The sequence below is a fragment of the Capricornis sumatraensis genome, chromosome 20 (assembly GCF_032405125.1).
Source record: "Capricornis sumatraensis isolate serow.1 chromosome 20, serow.2, whole genome shotgun sequence".
In the NCBI taxonomy this organism is placed as follows: Eukaryota; Metazoa; Chordata; class Mammalia; order Artiodactyla; family Bovidae; genus Capricornis; species Capricornis sumatraensis.
Genome location: NC_091088.1, coordinates 36,392,339 through 36,410,422, shown reverse-complemented (window position 1 = coordinate 36,410,422; position 18,084 = coordinate 36,392,339).

Sequence of the window (18,084 nt, the reverse complement as noted above, 5' to 3'; positions counted from 1 at the left end):
GGAATCCACAGGGCCCATCAGTTTGAGGCGATTTCAAGAACCTTAACCAGGTGAAATACACTGAGCTCTCTTCAATGAAACCCTAAACATGGAATTTCTGAATCATGGTAGTAAAGCAAAAAATGCAAAATGTGGGGGATTTTTTTGCAATATTCAGGATACTGAGAGACAGAAAAAATTCTGCTGTCTCAGGTAAACAACAGTAAAGCAGATAATGTCAATGGGTTACAGCAATCACTACTAGACTTGCTATAAAAACCATATTCCCACTAGTTGAACCGCCACTGATAAGCACCACCCACATGCCCTTTGTAACTGCTTGGTTAAAACTATTTTCTTATACATGTGGAAATGATATATATCAACAAAACTATATCTTGAAAGTATCTTTCTACCAGCTATGAACATATTGTATATCTTATTGAAGCATGTTATGTTAGAACTCAGGAGAACATAGAAAGAACAAAACCAAACCAAAAAAGCCACAATGGATTCAGTGTCAACTCTATGCCAGTGAATCTCCTATAGAGAAACTCATTATAGATAAGATTATTACCATCTTGCAATTAGAACAGTGCTGCCTTACTCAAGATCACACAGTAAATATTAGGAGAAAGCATCAGAAACAAGTCCAAAAACAAAATCTATGCTTTGCCAAATGCATCTATAAACACAAGAGTCTTGATGTAATCCAATGAAAAGAACACTCTACTTATATCAGTATTTGAGATATCTTTACTGAAGCTTTTTAAGTTTACTGGAATATGTGAAGGGCTAATTATTGCAAAGTGAAAGTGCATTCAGTTAAGAAAGTAAGCTTGATCCCATTACCATGTCAAGTGGGTTAAACTTGAAGTACTCTCCTGAGGGGCAAGCTCACTATCTCATTAGCACTTTGGTATATGCATATGTTTACTTGTGGGGAGGCTGGAGGCAGATCTGGAAGAGGTGGTGCATAATTAGACTTATGTTACTTGAATCACTGTTTCTGGGACGCCCTGCTGATGAGTTTTTTCTCCACTTTGCTTTTGTGTTTTTTTCATCTGCGTTTTCAGGCAAACTAAGCCTACTTTGATGTTTTGCTCAAAGAATGGCTTTTGAAGTGCAATGTTTTCCCTTATTTCTAGAACACAGCCTCCTGAAGAAACATAAATATTTACTAGACAAACTAGTATGGATTTAGTGCCTCCCTTCCTCATTTCCTATGAAAACACCATGACAGATATTATTGTGAAGCAACAAATTTACATATCCTACATTTTTATGCAAAACTTAAGATAAGTTGAGGATACAAAGAGCAGCTTGCTCTCAATGTGTGTATAGTAGAGAGTTGCCTTGAGGACAAGAGTACAAGAGGTGTTCCAACATGATTGAGCAGGAAACAGTAGTTCCAGATATTACGTTAGGATATTAGATATTAAAACTATGGCAGTTATGAAACCCAGTTGGGAAAGAGACTTGTTAATTATATGTGAAGGCAAGCATTTTACCTGTTGGAGCCTACAGATCTGTGAACATGTAGAAAATTAACTGAGAAAATATCCAGCAAAAGTGACTCTTGAAACATAACAATTCTGGAAAGTTTTCTTTCTTTCTTTTTTTTTGGCCATACAACAAAGATCTTAGTCCCCCAACTACAGACTGAACTTAAGCCCCCTCCAGTAGAAGTGTAGAATCTGGGCTGCCAGAGAAGCCTCTGGAAGGTATTCTTGATGTAGCAATACTTGGTGAGAGAGTAAGGAAATGTGAACTGGTTGATCTTTGGGCTGAGCTCCTGCATCAACTTCAAAAGGAAGTTATACATATTACATAAAGATGGAGAATAAATCCAAGGAAATAGCAGCTAAGGAAAATACAGGTTTATGAAAACCATACAAAATATAAAAAATCACATAAGAATTTAAAGTGAGTGAATACAGGGATTCATATTGACCCAATTAGAAAAATTAATAACAAAAAGGAAGAATCAAATGTATAATGAGATATACCATGTTCATAGATGGTTCAACTTAGTATAAACTTTAGATTTATCCAAACTAAACTGTAAATTAAATGCAATTCTGATTTTAAAAAATGCTAGCACAAATTTTGAGAAAACTTAGATACAGTAACTCTAAATTTTATATGGAAAAAAATACATTTACAAATGTGTAAGGCAAACTTGAAGAGTATTTTAGAGAAATTTATAGCACTGGATATTCTCCATTTACCTCTCCAGATTGTTTTCTCTTTTCCATCTCTTCATGTCTTGGGATACTGAGCTCTATGAATGCATCAACAAGGATTCCTGAGAAGCACTGGCAAACACTTTTGCTATTTTTCTACCTAAAGCTTAATAAAGCATGTCTATTTTATAGCTCTTGCTAACAAATAGACTTAAGTGAACCCTCCAAGTGGTTCCATATTAAATGTGCATACCTCTATGATAGTATTTGTCTCATTTGTTATGCTTTTCTATTATCTCTGCTACAGAATTCTCCTTAAGGATACTTTAAAATTTTATTAATTAGCATCACAGAACACATTAATCAATTAATAAATATTTTAAACTCAAAATAATTGAAACTATTTACTTGACTGCAGCACATTTATGTTTGGAATAGTCATATCCCTACAGAAGCTTTATAAGTTTAAGTCTAAATAAAGTTAAGCATGAAAAGAAAGCTGCCGTTGAGGAGAAAAGATGTGTTTTTCCTCATGTAATAACAAAACAATGAAATGTAAGAAAGTTCTATTTCAACAATAAATGAAAACATTGCTATCTGTAGTTATTGTTCAACAGAGACACAATCCAATCTCAAGACAATTTTTGAAGTCCCAGAGAAAATAATGCAATTGCCCAGAAAGCAATCAGCCATTTTTAATACTTTGATATTTAATAAAGATAGCTTTATCTCTGCAAGCACAATTTGATAACCAATATTATATTCTTAGATAAATAAAAAGTGCACTCTGAACAATGTAACAGGATTTAATTTGGATATAGAACATTTTACACCCTCCCAATAGAAAACTGCAGAATTTTTAAAAATTATGTTTTATTTTCTTTAGATTTACTTAAATAATATAAAAATGCAAATGTGGAAGCTAAGGTATTTATTTTGCAAGGTTTTTAAGTCAAAGATTATTGACAAGTCTAGGAATGTTTTTATAATTAAACTTTTGAAATACAGATTATTTAAATAATATTTCAGATATAAATTCTTAAATCTATAAAAGTTAAAAGCACCATAACATATTGTGTGTTAAAAATTAATGTGTTATATGAATAAATGGGACAAGGTCAAGTATAATGTTTCTGATTTATTCATTTAAAAAATTATTTACTTTTCTAGACATAGTCCATTTGCTGATTAAACTTCTTGGGTAGTTTTCTTAGTATTAAGAATTACCTGCAGACAGTAATTCAGATCGTGAAATCTGGCAAAAACATATTGAATATGGAGAATATAATAGAAGTAGAAACCAAATACAGCCTAAGTACAGTTTCATATTTCTATTAAATTTCCTAATAAAGTAACAGACTATAGTTGAGGAAAATACCCAATATACAGAAGATTAAATTATATTCAATATCTTGAACATTGATAAATTCCATGTAGGGTCTATTATGAGTAAGCAAGTCTGGTTTAAGACAAAGGCAAAGACATATGAGAACACTGATGAATGATGAAAGTTGCTCAGTCATGTCTGACTCTTTGCCACTCCATGGCCTATTTAGTCCATGGAATTCTCTAGGCCAAAATACTGGAGTGAGTAGCCTTTCCTTTCTCCAGGGGATCTTCCCAACCTAGGGGTTGAACCCAAGTCTCTTGAATTGCAGATGGGTTCTTTACCAGCTGGGCCACAAGGGAAGCCTTGTTTTTAATAGTGTGATGACCTGATGCGAAGAACCAACTCACTGGAAAATACCCTGATGCTGGGAAAGATTGAAAATGGAAGAAGGGGATGACAGAGGATGAAATGCTTGGATGGCATCATTGACTCAATGGACAAGAGTTTGAGTAAGCTCTGGGAATTGGTGATGGACAGGCAAGCCTGGTGTGCTGCAGTCCATGGGGTTGCAAAGAGTTGGACACGACTGAGTGACTGAACTTAACTGAGTGGAGATAGAAAAATGCTGATGTTCTTCACAAAATAAATCAGGAGAAATGGAAATGAAATGCTCATTAGGGAAATAAAGTAAATATAAGTTTAATTTCTTATTCTTGCTTTTCTGCCCTTCTGAACATGCGTGAGGTACCATAGGTAGCTCAGAGCAATTAAATTGACCACCCACATTTTCCCATCATCCATGAAAATGTTCCACTTGACATTCACTAATCATGATAATTTTATCCTACAATGTATTTCCAACGTTATCCTTACTACTTTTCAAACATCCTTACCTATATGTCATGTTCTCATGTACTCTTTCTCTCTCTCTCTTTTTTAATCTGGACTTAATTCTCTAGTAGGTCAAGGAATATATGTACACACACTGATGAAAACCTATATACAACATCAAGGGTGAACCCTAGTGTACACTATGGAATTTAAGTGGGAATGATGTGTTAACAAAGGTTCTAGGTACTTTTGCTGTAAGCATTTCTGCCATAGACATCTTTACTGCAAGCAGTTTCACGGCATAACTAATTTTCTGAAAGTCACTTTTGTAATAAAAGGTAAAATAACTAGTTGACAGTCAATTTTGACAGTGTGGTTTCAACTGGTTGACTGTTTGACTTTATTTCTCCATTGTCACAATACTCCTGTTTATATATTAATAGATCTTAGCCTTCATAATGTTCTATACAATGACAAGTAGACAAGGTGGTGTGAAAACAGTAGATAATAACAACTACATATGTTGACTTCATAGAAAATATGGTGATAAAACTTACTGGAAGTGTCAATTAAGAGAGCATAAAGCCAGATTGTATACTATACTAGCAAATGATAATATATGAGTTATCCTTCAGCAAGCACAGTTATTTCATTTACCAAAACCAAAAGTTTACCAAGCTATAGTAAATGTAAAAGAGGAGACTAGTAATTCACAACAGTCTTCCAGAGCATTAATTATTGAGTTTTTTATCTAATGTAGATATAACAATTAGTTTTCTAATGCTATCTTGACCAAATTTACCATCCAAGTTAGAAGTAGGGGGCAAAAGAAGAATCAAGTCCCATATACACCCTACAAAGTAGTGGTTACATGATTCCTAATGAGTATATATTCTTTAAAATGGTGCAACTTTTTTTTTTTTTTTTCTATTCAATAGTGGAGAACATGTAAATGAAAATTTGGTTCTTGGTACAGAATCTGGTTAGATGGTTTGATGAAATATAAGGACTAGGTGTGTGATGGAACATTTAATAGTAATCCAGGTAATATTCTACCACTTACATATGTTACATAGATTGATGAGAAAGAGCAGCATTTCTTGTCTGTTTTAATTATGGGGAAATCTGAAGGGACTTACAGCAGATTTTTGTATCATAAATATTAATAACGTAAGTTCAACATTGGATCTTGAATCTTTAATGATAGAATTTCAGAAAGGAAATATCAGTGCTTTTTTTTGGCCACATCAAATGACTTTAGGAATCTTAGTTCCCCAACCAGGGATTGAATCATGCCTTTGGCAGTGGAAGAGCATAGCTTGGACAGCCAAGGAATGACATGATTTTTCTAATATATACCCAAGTACAACTATAACTGGCTATTTGTTTTATATGGCCAAAAAAAAAAAAAAAAAACACAGAATCACTGATATCAGAGAAAAGTTGCTCTATGAAACAGAAGCTGAATTTAACGCAAAAATTAAATGCATTACAGTGTTAGCATTTTTTCTAGTGAGTGACTTTTTGATGGTTATGATTTGCCCCCAAGACTTGGTTCCTTATTTTGAAACACACTATATTGTGTTTGAAGGCATAGAATTGAATTGACATATCCTATAGTATTGGGTAGACCAAAACGTTCATTTGGATGTTTCCCATGTCATAGAAAAACCCAAATGAAGCTTTTGGCTCAGTTGCTTCAGTCATGTCTGACTTTTTGTGATCCTATGGACTGAAGCCTGCTAGGCTCCTATCCATGGGATTTCCCAGGAAGAATACTGGGATGGATTGCCATTTCCTTCTCCAGGGGATTTTCCTGACCCAGGGATCAAACCTGCACCTCCTGCGTCTAATGCATTGAAGGCAGATTCTTTACCCACTGAGCTACCGGGAAACCCTGAAGCTTTTTGGCCCTCATAGCTCAGTTGGTAAAGAATCTGCCTGCAATGCAGGATATTCCAGTTCAACTCCTGGGTTGGGAAGATCCACTGGAGAAGGGTAGGCTACTCACTCCAGTATTCTTGGGTTTCCCTTGTGGCTCAGCTGGTAAAGAATCCGCCTGCAGTGTGGGCGACCTGGGTTTGATCTCTGGGTTGGGAAGATCCCCTGAAGAAGGGAAAGGCTATCCACTCCAGTATTCTGGCCTAGGGAATTCCATGGACTGTATAGTCCATGGGGTCAAATAGTCCATGGGGTCACAAATAGTCGGACACGACTGAGCATCTTGCACTTAACAAATACTTTGAAATGTCTATTAATAGACATATGAAAAGGTGCCAAGAATAAACAACAGTGTGAATGGCTTTCACAATGCAAGGCAAAGCTCAGTTACAAATAAGCATCCTAGTAACTGGAAACTGATATCTCCCTTAATGAAGGAAGACATTATAACAAAAAAAAATAAAAAGCATGATGCTGAATGAGGAGACTAACAAGCAAAAAAAAAAAAGGAATAATGCTATGAACAAAAGACTTCGAAGAGAAGTGCTTAGGTACAACCCTCAGAATAAATCTAGATGCTTGTGTAGTATTATAGATGTATTCAAATATTGTGCATTTGTCAATCAAGCCTTTAATTTTGTATTCCTTTCTCATGTTTCATTATGTTCTTTTAATGCCTCTCTTTTATTTTTCATTATTTTATCTTTTATGGCAAAATTGCCTTATAGCCAATTAGTTAAGAGGTGAAAATGCTTTAGGCAAAAATGCTTGGACAAAGATGTCTACACCAAAGATGCTTACAGTGAAAATATCTGGATAAGATTAATATAGGTTCATGGATTGGTACAAATGTCCCACTTTGGTATAGGGTGCTGATGGTCGGGGAGGTGACTTATGAAGGAAGGTAGGTAGGGGGTTATATAGGAACTCTATGCTTTCTGTTCAATTTTGCCATAAACATGAATAAAGTCTATTTAAAACATAGACTTTTTTGTTTTTACCAACGATTTAACCATGACTTCGGATTAGATATATGCCATGATATTCCATACAGCAACTTTGTAAAAAAAAAAAAAAGTATATATATGTATATACACACATACACATATATACATACACACTATATGTGTGTATATGTAAATGAATGAATATATGTGTATTCACACATAGATATACTTTAATATATATTTATATACATATTTATCATAATACATTAGAATTCCTTTAGGGTGGAACTTATATTTGTGTAAGAGTATTATCTGATAAATCATTTGGAAGGTGAATATAAGCCCTGGGAACATAGGGCTGAGGTTATCCTCAAGTTATCACCCCCAAAGTTGAAAACCAGTACCTGAAATGCATGTCACCAGAGTAATTCTAACTCATTTGAATACTGTTAGAACATTTTAAAAGTTAATCAAGAAAGCAAGATGGCAGAGGAGTAGGTGGACATGGAGTACATCTCTCTCCACAGATACATCAGGAATACACCTTCAGACACAGAAGTGCTTGCAGAACACCAGCTGAGACCAGACAGGAGTACCTGAACACTGGGAAAGAAGATATAGAATCACGCAAAACTCAGTAGCATGAAGGAACTAGGGGGAGAAACAGGATTGTTCGTAGGACTGGACCTGCCCTTGGCAGGTGGGGGAACTGAAGCAGGGGTCTGATCCCCACATCAGGGCAACTGTCTGAGTCAGAGGAAAAACAGTTAAGGCTGAGAGTTACACAGCTGATCTGTGGCAGCCTAAATGGAGTGAGAATCAGACAGTCCTTGCCGCAGCTATACATATCCCAGAGAGGAATGCTGGTCTCCTGGAAGATGCAGCAGTTGGGAGCTGGAATTAATGGATTGTGGAGTGATCCCAGGGTGAGGGCTGCTGTTGACTGTTGAGAGACGGATTGAGGGGATGTGAGGGAGGAGATCGTGATGGGAAATGTCAGTGGAGGAAAGCCAGGCAGCCATGGAAGCAAGGCGATACTGCTGAGTCATGTGTAGGGGGTGGAGCCATCACCATAGCTTCTCTCTCCCTACACCCCAGCATCAGCAGCTGAATGGTAGAGAGCTAGGCCCCAAAACGCCTGAAGTATGGATCTTCAGAGTAGGACCCCAGCCGGGGAGCCCCGCTATGTGCCTGACCTGCCGAACAACAGAGAAGGACCCCAGGCAAGGGAGCCCTTTAAGTGCCTGAATGGGTGAAGACTGGCCAAAGAGGCCTTCTGATCGCCAGCTACAAGACACTCAAAAAAACACTCTTATGGGGCCATCACTCCTGCAGCAGAGGCAGTCCATGTCCTTGAACACTTGGTGCCCCCAGAGTCCCTGCAAGCAAAGCAGCTGCACCATGTTCACCTCAACTCTCACTGGTGGCAACACATTTTTTGCTGCCACAGGCAAAAAACCCTTGCATCTATGCACGCAGGGTCACTTCAGTTGTGTATGACTTTGCGACTTTGCAGACTGTGGCCTTCCAGGCTTCTCTGTCAGGGATGGGGGTTCTTTAGGCAAGAATACTGGAGCGTACTGGACAATACTGGTTGCCATACCTTCTAGAGCACTATATTTCCTGCTGCCCTAGCCACCAATCCTCCTGAGTACCTGGTGCTGCCAGAACCCCTGTGGCCCAAGCAGCTGCAGCACCTCCACACCTGGCTCTCACAGGGGCAAACCCAGGTCCTCCAGGGCAGCCTCAGGAGCAAACCCCAGTGGACAACCCCCATGCAGAGATGGGAATAAAACCACAGTTGAACCCAGGGGCAGTGTGGCTGAGAAAGAAGATCCAAAGCCTTCCCACCAGCTGTACAAGCTGTAGAATAAATCCATATAATCAACTAGGCAGACTCTGTGTCTATGGAATATATAAAAGGCCATTGAGAGCTTCAACAAAAGAAAACACACTAGTTCTGATAGCTGTGAATATTGGAGGCATGAACACAGAAGTAGGACCAGATTAGAATCTGAGCTGCCACACAGCAGGTCCAGAGATCAGCACAGTGGTGGAGGGCATCCTAGGGTGGTAAGGTGGACTGTGTCTCCCAGTGAGGGAAAGGACTCTGACAGCAGTGACTCAAGGAAAACATTTATTATCCTTATTTTTTGACTTCTTTTGTGGCTTCTTCTGGATTTTTTTTTTCTTTTTTCCCCCTGTGTTGTAGTTGTCAGTTTTATTGGCACTAAGAAATCCAATTAAGCTTTTGAACTTTTTTGTTTTTCCTCAGTCAAATTTTTCATTGTTATAAACTTCTGTCCCTACATTGGGCTTTTGCAATTCTATGGAGCTTTCCTTATTTTTTTTCTTTTCTCCTTTTTTAATTTTAATTTTTAAAGCTTATTATTATTTTTTCTACATTTATTTTTTGTTTGCTTTCCCTACTGTTCTTTTCCCCTTGCAGTTAATCTTTAACATGTAAATCTTCATCTACCTGTATTTAACTTTTTGCATATCCATTCTTTCTTTCTTTTCTTTCTCTCCTTTCCACTCAGCATATTTTTTAGTTTTATTTTCATTGCTTTATTCCCCAATTTGCACTTTAGTTAGTTTTGTTCTTGTAGATATAATTTTTGGTTTCCTTTGTTTGCTGGGTCAATTTATTGTATATTATTTTTGTTGGACTGTTTTGATCTTGCTTATGGGTATATATGTATATGTGTAGATTCAGTCACACTTTTTATTATTGTTATAAATCTCTACCTCTGTGTTGGGCTTTTGCAGTTCTGTGGAGTTTTTCTTGTTTTTTTCTTTATTCTTTCTTCCATTTTTTCTTTTCTCAGTGTAATAATTTTGATTTTTAATTTCTTAAACCTATTATATTTTTTCAATATATATTTTTTGTTTCTCCTACTGTTCTTTTCCTCTTGCAATTAATCTTTAATGAATATAAACCTTCTTCATCTACCTCTAGTTAACTTTGCATATCTATTCTTTCTTTAGTTTCTGTCCTCCCCCTCACCATATTTGTTAGTTTTGTTTTCATTGCTTTATTCCCTACTTGGCACCTTGTTTTAGTATTTTTTTTTTCCAGTTTGTGCTTTAGTTAGTTTTGATCTTAACTGGTAAATATAATTTTTTATTTCCTTTGTTCGCCAGGTCAATCTACTGTACTTTATTTTTGTTGGACTGTTTTAACTTTGCTCATGGGTGTATATATATGTGTGTATATACCATTATTTTAAGTATTATTTGATTTTGTAACTGTCATTTATTTGTGGTTCATCTTTGATTTCTTGTTTTTGGATATTTGTTTTAATCTAATTTAATGCCATAACAAACCACTTGTAGAATCTTTGTTCCTGACCAGAAATCAAGCCCTGAGCCTTTGGAGTGGGAGTACTGGCTACAAGACCCAAGAATACCAGACAACTAACCCTACAGAGTGTTAAATAGTGAGAACTCACACAAAGGAAACCACTTGAATACAAGACCTGGCATCACCCAACCACCAGTATCACCCTTATTTAAATAGGTAGGACTCCTTATTTAAATAGCAAATAAAACAAAAATAAAAACCCAATCATCAATATACAGGATTACTACCTCACTCAGCCTTGCCCACCAGAGGAAAAACAAATAAACACAAACTCAACCACAAATCTCACTCTATAGTAAGCTCACATAAACTACTGGACCAAACTTAGGAGGGCAGAAACAAAAAGGAAGAAATAATTCAACCTTCTTCAAGGAAAGAATTCAACTTTCCTTGAAGCCTGGGAAAAGGAGACCTCAAACATAGTAAGTTTTAAAAAAAATATGAAAAGGCAGAGAAATACTACCCAAATGAAGGAACAAACTAGAAACACAGAAGTCCAAATAAATGAAGAGGAAATAGGAAACTGCCTGAAAAAGAATTCAGAATAATGATAGTAAAGATGAACAAAAACCCTGAAACAAAATGGAGAAAATGAAAGAATCAATTAACAAAGGCCTAGAATAATTAAAGAATAAGCATAACAGAGACACAATTACTGAATTAAAAATACTCTGAAGTGGAAGTGAAGTGAGGTCGCTCAGTCGTGTCCGACTCTTTGCGACCCCGTGGACTGTAGCCCACCAGGCTCTGCTGTCCATGGGATTCTCCACTCAAGAATACTGGAGTGGGTTGCCATTTCCTTCTCCAGGGGATCTTCCCGACCCAGGGATCGAACCCAGGTCTCCTGCATTGCAGGCAGATGCTTTAACCTCTGAGCCACCAGGGAAGCTGATAACAGAATATCTGAAGCAGAAGAACAAATCAGTGAATTGGAAGATAAAATGGTGGAAACAACTTCTGAAGAGGAGAATAAAGTGAAAAGAATGAAAAGAACTGAGGACAATCTCAGAGACCTCTGGGGCAATATCAAATGCACCAACGTTCAAACTATAGGGGTCCCAGAAGAAGAAAAGAGAGAAAGGGTATGAGAAAATTTTTGAAGAGATTATAGCTGAAAATTTCCCCAACATGGTAAAGGAAATAGTCAATAGAGTGCAAGAGGTGCAAAGAGTCCCATACAGGATAAACCCAAGGAGAAACAAGCCAAGACACATACTAATCAAACTAACAAAGACTAAACACAGAGAAAGAATATTAAAAGCAGCAAGGGAGAAGCAACAAGTAACATACAAGGGAAACCCCATATGCTTAACAGCTGATCTTTCAGCAGAAACTCTGCAGGCCAGAAGGGAATGGCAGGATATATTTAAAGTACTGAAAGGGAAAAATATACAAACAAGATTACTGTACCTGGCAAGAATCTCATTCAAAATTGATGGAGAAATAAAAAGCTTTTCAGGTAAGCAAAAGTTAAGAGAATTCAGTACCACCAAACCAGCTATACAACAAATGTTAAACAGCCTTATATAGTCAAGAAATGCAACAGAAGACACATATACACTGAAAGTGAGAAGACGGAAAAATATATTCCATGCAAATGGGAAGCAAAAGAAAGCTGGAGTAGCAATCCTCACATCAGACAAAATAGACCTTATAATAAAGAAGATTACAAGAGATAAGGAGGGACACTACGAATGATCAAGTGATGAATCCAAGAGGAAGACTTAACAATTGTAAATATCTATGCATGCAACATAGAGACACCTGTATACATAAGACAAACACTAACAGACATAAAAGGAGAAATTGACAGTAACACAATAATAGTATGAGACTTTAATACCCCACTCACACCAAAGGACAGATCATCAAAACAGAAAATTTAAAAGGAAGCACAAGTCTTAAATGATACATTAGATGGGGTGGATCTCATCAATATCTTCAAGACATTCTATCCAAATGCAGATGAATAGACCTTCTTTTCAACTGCACATGGAACATTCTCCAGGATAGACCACATCTTGGGTCACAAATCATACCTCAGTAAATTTAATAAAATTGAAATTGTATCACTGACCACAACACTATGAGACTAGATATTAATTACAAGAAAAAACTTTAAGAAACACAAACATATGGAGATTAAACAACACGTTTCTAAATAATCAACAGATTCCTGAAGAAATCAAAAGGGAAATCAAAGAATTTCTGGAAACAAATGATAGTGAAATCATGACAACTCAAAACCTATAGAATACAGCAAAAACAGTTCTAAGAGAGACGTTTATAGCAATGTAACCCTACCTAAAGAAAAAAGGAAAACATTGAATAGACAACCTAACTTTACACCTAAAACAACTGGAAAAAGAACAACCCCCCCCCCAAATTAGCAGAATAAAAGAAATCAGAAAGATCTGAGCAGAAAAAAAATGAGAAAGAAATGAAAGAAACAATAGTAACGATTAATAAAACTAAAAACTGGTTCTTTGAGAAGATGAACAAAATTGACAAACCTTTGGCTAGACTCATGAAGAAAAAAAGAGAAAAGAATCAACTCAACAAAATTAGAAATGAAAAAGGAGAGGTTTTAAAAGACAATGTAGACATACATATGATTATAAGAGATTATTATGAACAACTGTATGGCAATAAAAAAGATAATCTGGAAGAAACAGGCAGATTGTTAGAAAAGTTCAATCTTCCAAGACTGAACCAGGAAGAAGTAGAAATTATGAACAACCCAATTACAAGCACTGAGAGCGAAGCTGTGATTAAAAATCTCCCCCAAAACAAAAGCCCAGGACCACATGGCTTCACAGAAGAATTCTACCAAACATTTAGATAAGAGCTAATTCTATCCTTCTAGAACTCTTTCAAAAAATTGCAGAGGCAGAATCATTTCCAAACTCATTCTATAAGGCCACAATCACCCCGATACCAAAACCAGACAAAGACAACACAAAAAGAAAATTACAGGCCAATATCACTGATGAACATAGATGCAAAAATCCTCAACAAAATTTTAGCAAACAGAATTCAGCAACACATCAAAAAGTTCATACACCATGATCAAGTTGGGTTTATTCCAGGGATGCAAGGATTCTTCAATATATGCAAATCAATCAATGTGAGACACCATATTAACAAATTGAAAGATAAAATCATATGATAATATAAATAGATGCAGAAAAAGCCTTTGACAAAATTCAACACCCATTTATGATTAAAACTTCACAAAGTGGTCATAGAAGGAACCTACGTCAATGTGCTAAAGGCCATATATGATAAACCTACAGCAAACATTATTCTCAATGGTGAAAAACTGAAAGCATTCCCCTCTAAGATCAGGAAAAGGGAAAGAGTGTCCACTTTCACCACTATTATTCAACATAGTTCTGGAAGTCCCGGCTACAGCAATCAGAGAAGAAAAAGAAATAAAAGGAATCCAGCTTGGAAAAGAAGTAAAGCTCTCACTGTTTGCAGATGACATGATACTGTAAATAGTATCAGAAAGTTACTAGAGCTAATCAATGAATTTAGCAAAGTTGCAGAAACAAAATCAATACACAGAAATCACTTGCATTTCCATATACTAATAATGAAAAATCAGAAAAAGAAATTGAGGAATCAATCCCATTCACCATAGCAACAAAAAGAATTAAATATCTAAGAATAAATTTACCTAAGGAGACAAAAGAACTCTACACAGAAAATTATAAGACACTTATGAAAGAAATCAAAGATGACATACACAGATGGAGGCATATTCCATGTTTCAGGGTAGGAAGAATTGATATGGTGAAAATGACTATGCTAAAAATGCAATATACAGATTCAATGCAATCCCTATCAAATTACCAATGGCATTTTTCACAGAACTAGAACAAAAAACTTCAGAATTCATATGGAAACTCAAATGAACCCGAATGGCCAAAGCAGTCTTGAGAAAGAAGAATGGAGCTAGAGGAATCAACCTTCCTGACTTCAGATTATACTACAAAGCTACAGTCATCAAGACAGTATGGTACTGGCACAAAAAAGAAATATAGACCAGTGGAACAAGATAGGAAGACCAGAAATAAATCCATGCACCTATTGGTACCTTATTTTTGACAAAGGAGGCAAGAATATACAATGAGGCAAAGACAGCATCTTCAGTAAGTGGTGCTGGGAAAACTGGAGAGCAATGTGTAAAAGAATGAAATTAGAACACTTCTTAACACCATACAGATAAACTCAAAATGGATTAAAGACCTAAATGTAACACCAGAAACTAAACCTATTATTAGGGGAAAACATAGGCAGAATGCTAGATGATATAAATCAAGATCCTCTATGACCCACTTTCTAGAATAATGGGGGAAAAAAGCAAACAAATGGGGCCTGATTAAATTTAAAAGCTTTTGCACAGCAAAGGAAACTATAAGCAAGGTGAAAAGACAGCCCTCAGAATGGGAGAAAATACTAGCAAATGAAACAACTGCCAAAGGATTAGTTTATAAATATACAAGCAACTCTTACAACTCAATACCAGAAAAACAAAGCGATCAAAAAGTGTGAAAAAGACCTAAGCAGACATTTCTCCAAAGAAGACATACAGATGGCTAACAAACACATGAAAAGATTCTCAACATCGCTCATCATTCAATTCAGTTCAATTCAGTTGCTCAGTCATGTCTGACTCTTTGCGATCCCATGGACTGCAGCAAGCCAGGCTTCCCTGTCCATCACCAACTTCTGGAGCTTACTCAAACTCATGTCCATCAAGTCAGTGATGCCATCCAAGCATCTCATCCTCTGTCGTCCCCTTCTCACATCTTCAGTCTTTCCCAGCATCAGGGTCTTTCCTAATGAGTCAGTTCTTCACATCAGGTGGCCAAAGTATTGGAGTTTCAGCTTCAGCATCCATCCTTCTAATGAATGTTCAGGACTGATTTCCTTTAGGATTGACTGGTTAGATCTCCTTGCAGTCTAAGGGACTCTCAAGAGTCTTCTCCAACAAGACAGTTCAAAAGCATCAGTTCCTTGGCACTCAGCTTTCTTTATATCCCGACTCTCACATCCATACATGACTACTAGAAAAACCATAGCTATGACTAGACAGACCTTTGTTGGCAAAGTAATGTCTCTGCTTTTTAATATGCTGTCTAGGTTGGTCATAGCTTTCCTCCTGAGGAGTAAGCATCTTTTAATTTCATGGATGCAGTCACCATCTCCAATGATTTTGGAGCCCAAAATATAAAGTCTCTAATAGTAAGTCACTCATTATTAGAGAAATGCAAATCAAAACTACAATGATATATTACCTCACACTGATCAGAATGACCATCATCAAAAAGTCTACAAACAATAAATTCTGGAGAGGGTGTTGAGTAAATGGAATGCTCTTGCACTGTTGGTGGGAAATTAAATTGATACAATTACCATGGAAGATGAAGTGGAGATTCCTTAAAAAAAAAAAAAAAAAAAACCCATATGACCCAGAAATCCCACTCCTAGGCATATCCCCTGAAGAAACCAAAATTGAAAGGGACACATGTATCCCATTGTTCACTGAAGCACCATTTACAATAGCTAGAACATGGAAGCAACCTGGATGGCCATTGACAGATGAATGGATAAAGAAGTTATGGTACATATACAAAGTGGAATATTACTCAGCCATAAAAGGGAACACATTTGAGTCAGTTCTAGTGGGGTGGATGAACCTAGAACCTATTATACAAACTGAAGGAAGTCAGAAAGAGAAAGATAAGTATCATATTCTAATGCATATATGCAGAATCTAGAGAAATGGTACTGAAGAATTTATTTACAGGGCAAGAATGGAGAAACAGACAGAGAGAATAGACTTATGGACATGGGGAGAGGGGAGGAGAGGGTGAGATGTACAGAAAGAATATCATGGAGACTTACATTACCATATGTAAAATAGATAGCCAACAGGAATTTGCTTTATGGCTCTGAAAACTCAAACAGGGGCTCTGTATCAACCTAGAGCAGTGGGATGGGACGGGAGATGGGAGGGAGGCCCAAAGGGATAGAATATATGTATACCTATGACTGATTCATTTTGAGGTTTGACAGAAAACAGAAAAATTCTATAAAGCAATTATCCTTCAATAAAAAATAAACAAAATCTTTAAAAAAGTTAATCACTCACTTTGGAGATACTACCCTGGGATGAAAAATGAAAAACAAAACAAAACAAAACATTGGGATATTGTCATATTAAAAAAAAAAAAGCAGTTATACATACATACATAAATGAAACAGGCATAGCTGGCAGTGAGTGAAGTGGGTGATATGGGGTGGGAGGTGGGAGGGGGATTCAGGATTGGGAGCTTGTATACACCCGTGGTGGATTCATGTCAATGTATGGCAAAACCAATACAGTATTGTAAAGTAAAATAAAGTAAAAAAGAAAGAAAGAAAGAAAGAAAAAAGTTATTGGGAAAGGCAATTATTTATCCTATTTACTGTCCAAATGAAAGTCAAAGATAATGTCAGATGTGGAAGGAATTTGTGTATGAGTGTCTTTGCCTGTGTATGTATTCATGTGTTTGTGTGCACTGGGTGTTGTCCTCCTTGAATCAACATGGTTGTTGACTTTATTCAGTAGTATTGTGTCATTCTAGTAATCCCTGTGGTTGCACTATGTTTTATTCATATTAACTGAAACAGTGCCTGTGTAAATGTACAGTGTTTGATTACTCAGTATTCTGTTAGGTGGGATCCTCACTTAGTTTTAACTCTGTAGGCACCAGAGTTGGAGACTGATAATCGAGTGATGTTGACCTGATCTAGGCATCAACCAGGGTAGGTCTTATAGCAAGGAAAATAGGTACTTACATTTTATTTGGTAGTGGGGATAAATTGTAATGGTGCACAGAAAAAGAGGCCTTGTGTGTGATGTCATTTTCCCAATCATCCATTTACTCCAGGAGAAGTATGAAGACTACAGTGATCAGCAGATCTCAAAAATAGAGAGTTCAATAGCTCAGTACCATTGCCACTAGACTCACTAGACTCAAGTGACCCATCTTCTATGCATGCACTTGAGGTACACGTTTTTTAACAGAGCGTTTTACTTGGCTGATTTAGCACCCTCCAAACAGAGAAGATTTTGGACCATCTCAAGCCAAAATTTCATAGGTGTATCATATTTTGCCAAATCCAATTAGACATGTCTAGGAAATAAGAGGGGCTTCCCTAATAGCTTAGCAGGTAAAGAATCTGCCCTCAATGCAGGACACACAGGAGATGCAGTTTCAGTCCCTGGGTCAGAAAGATCCCCTGGAGGAGGAATTGGCCACCCACTCCAGTATTCTTGCCTGAAAAGTCCCATGGACAGAGGAGCCTGGAAGGCTACATTCCAAAGAGTTGCAGAGTCAAACATGACTAAGCGACTAAGCTTGGAGCATAGAAGAGATAAGAAGTGATTGAAAATGGATAGACATGTCAAAATATCAACAATATTCCCATTTGTCCCAAAGAGACCCCTAG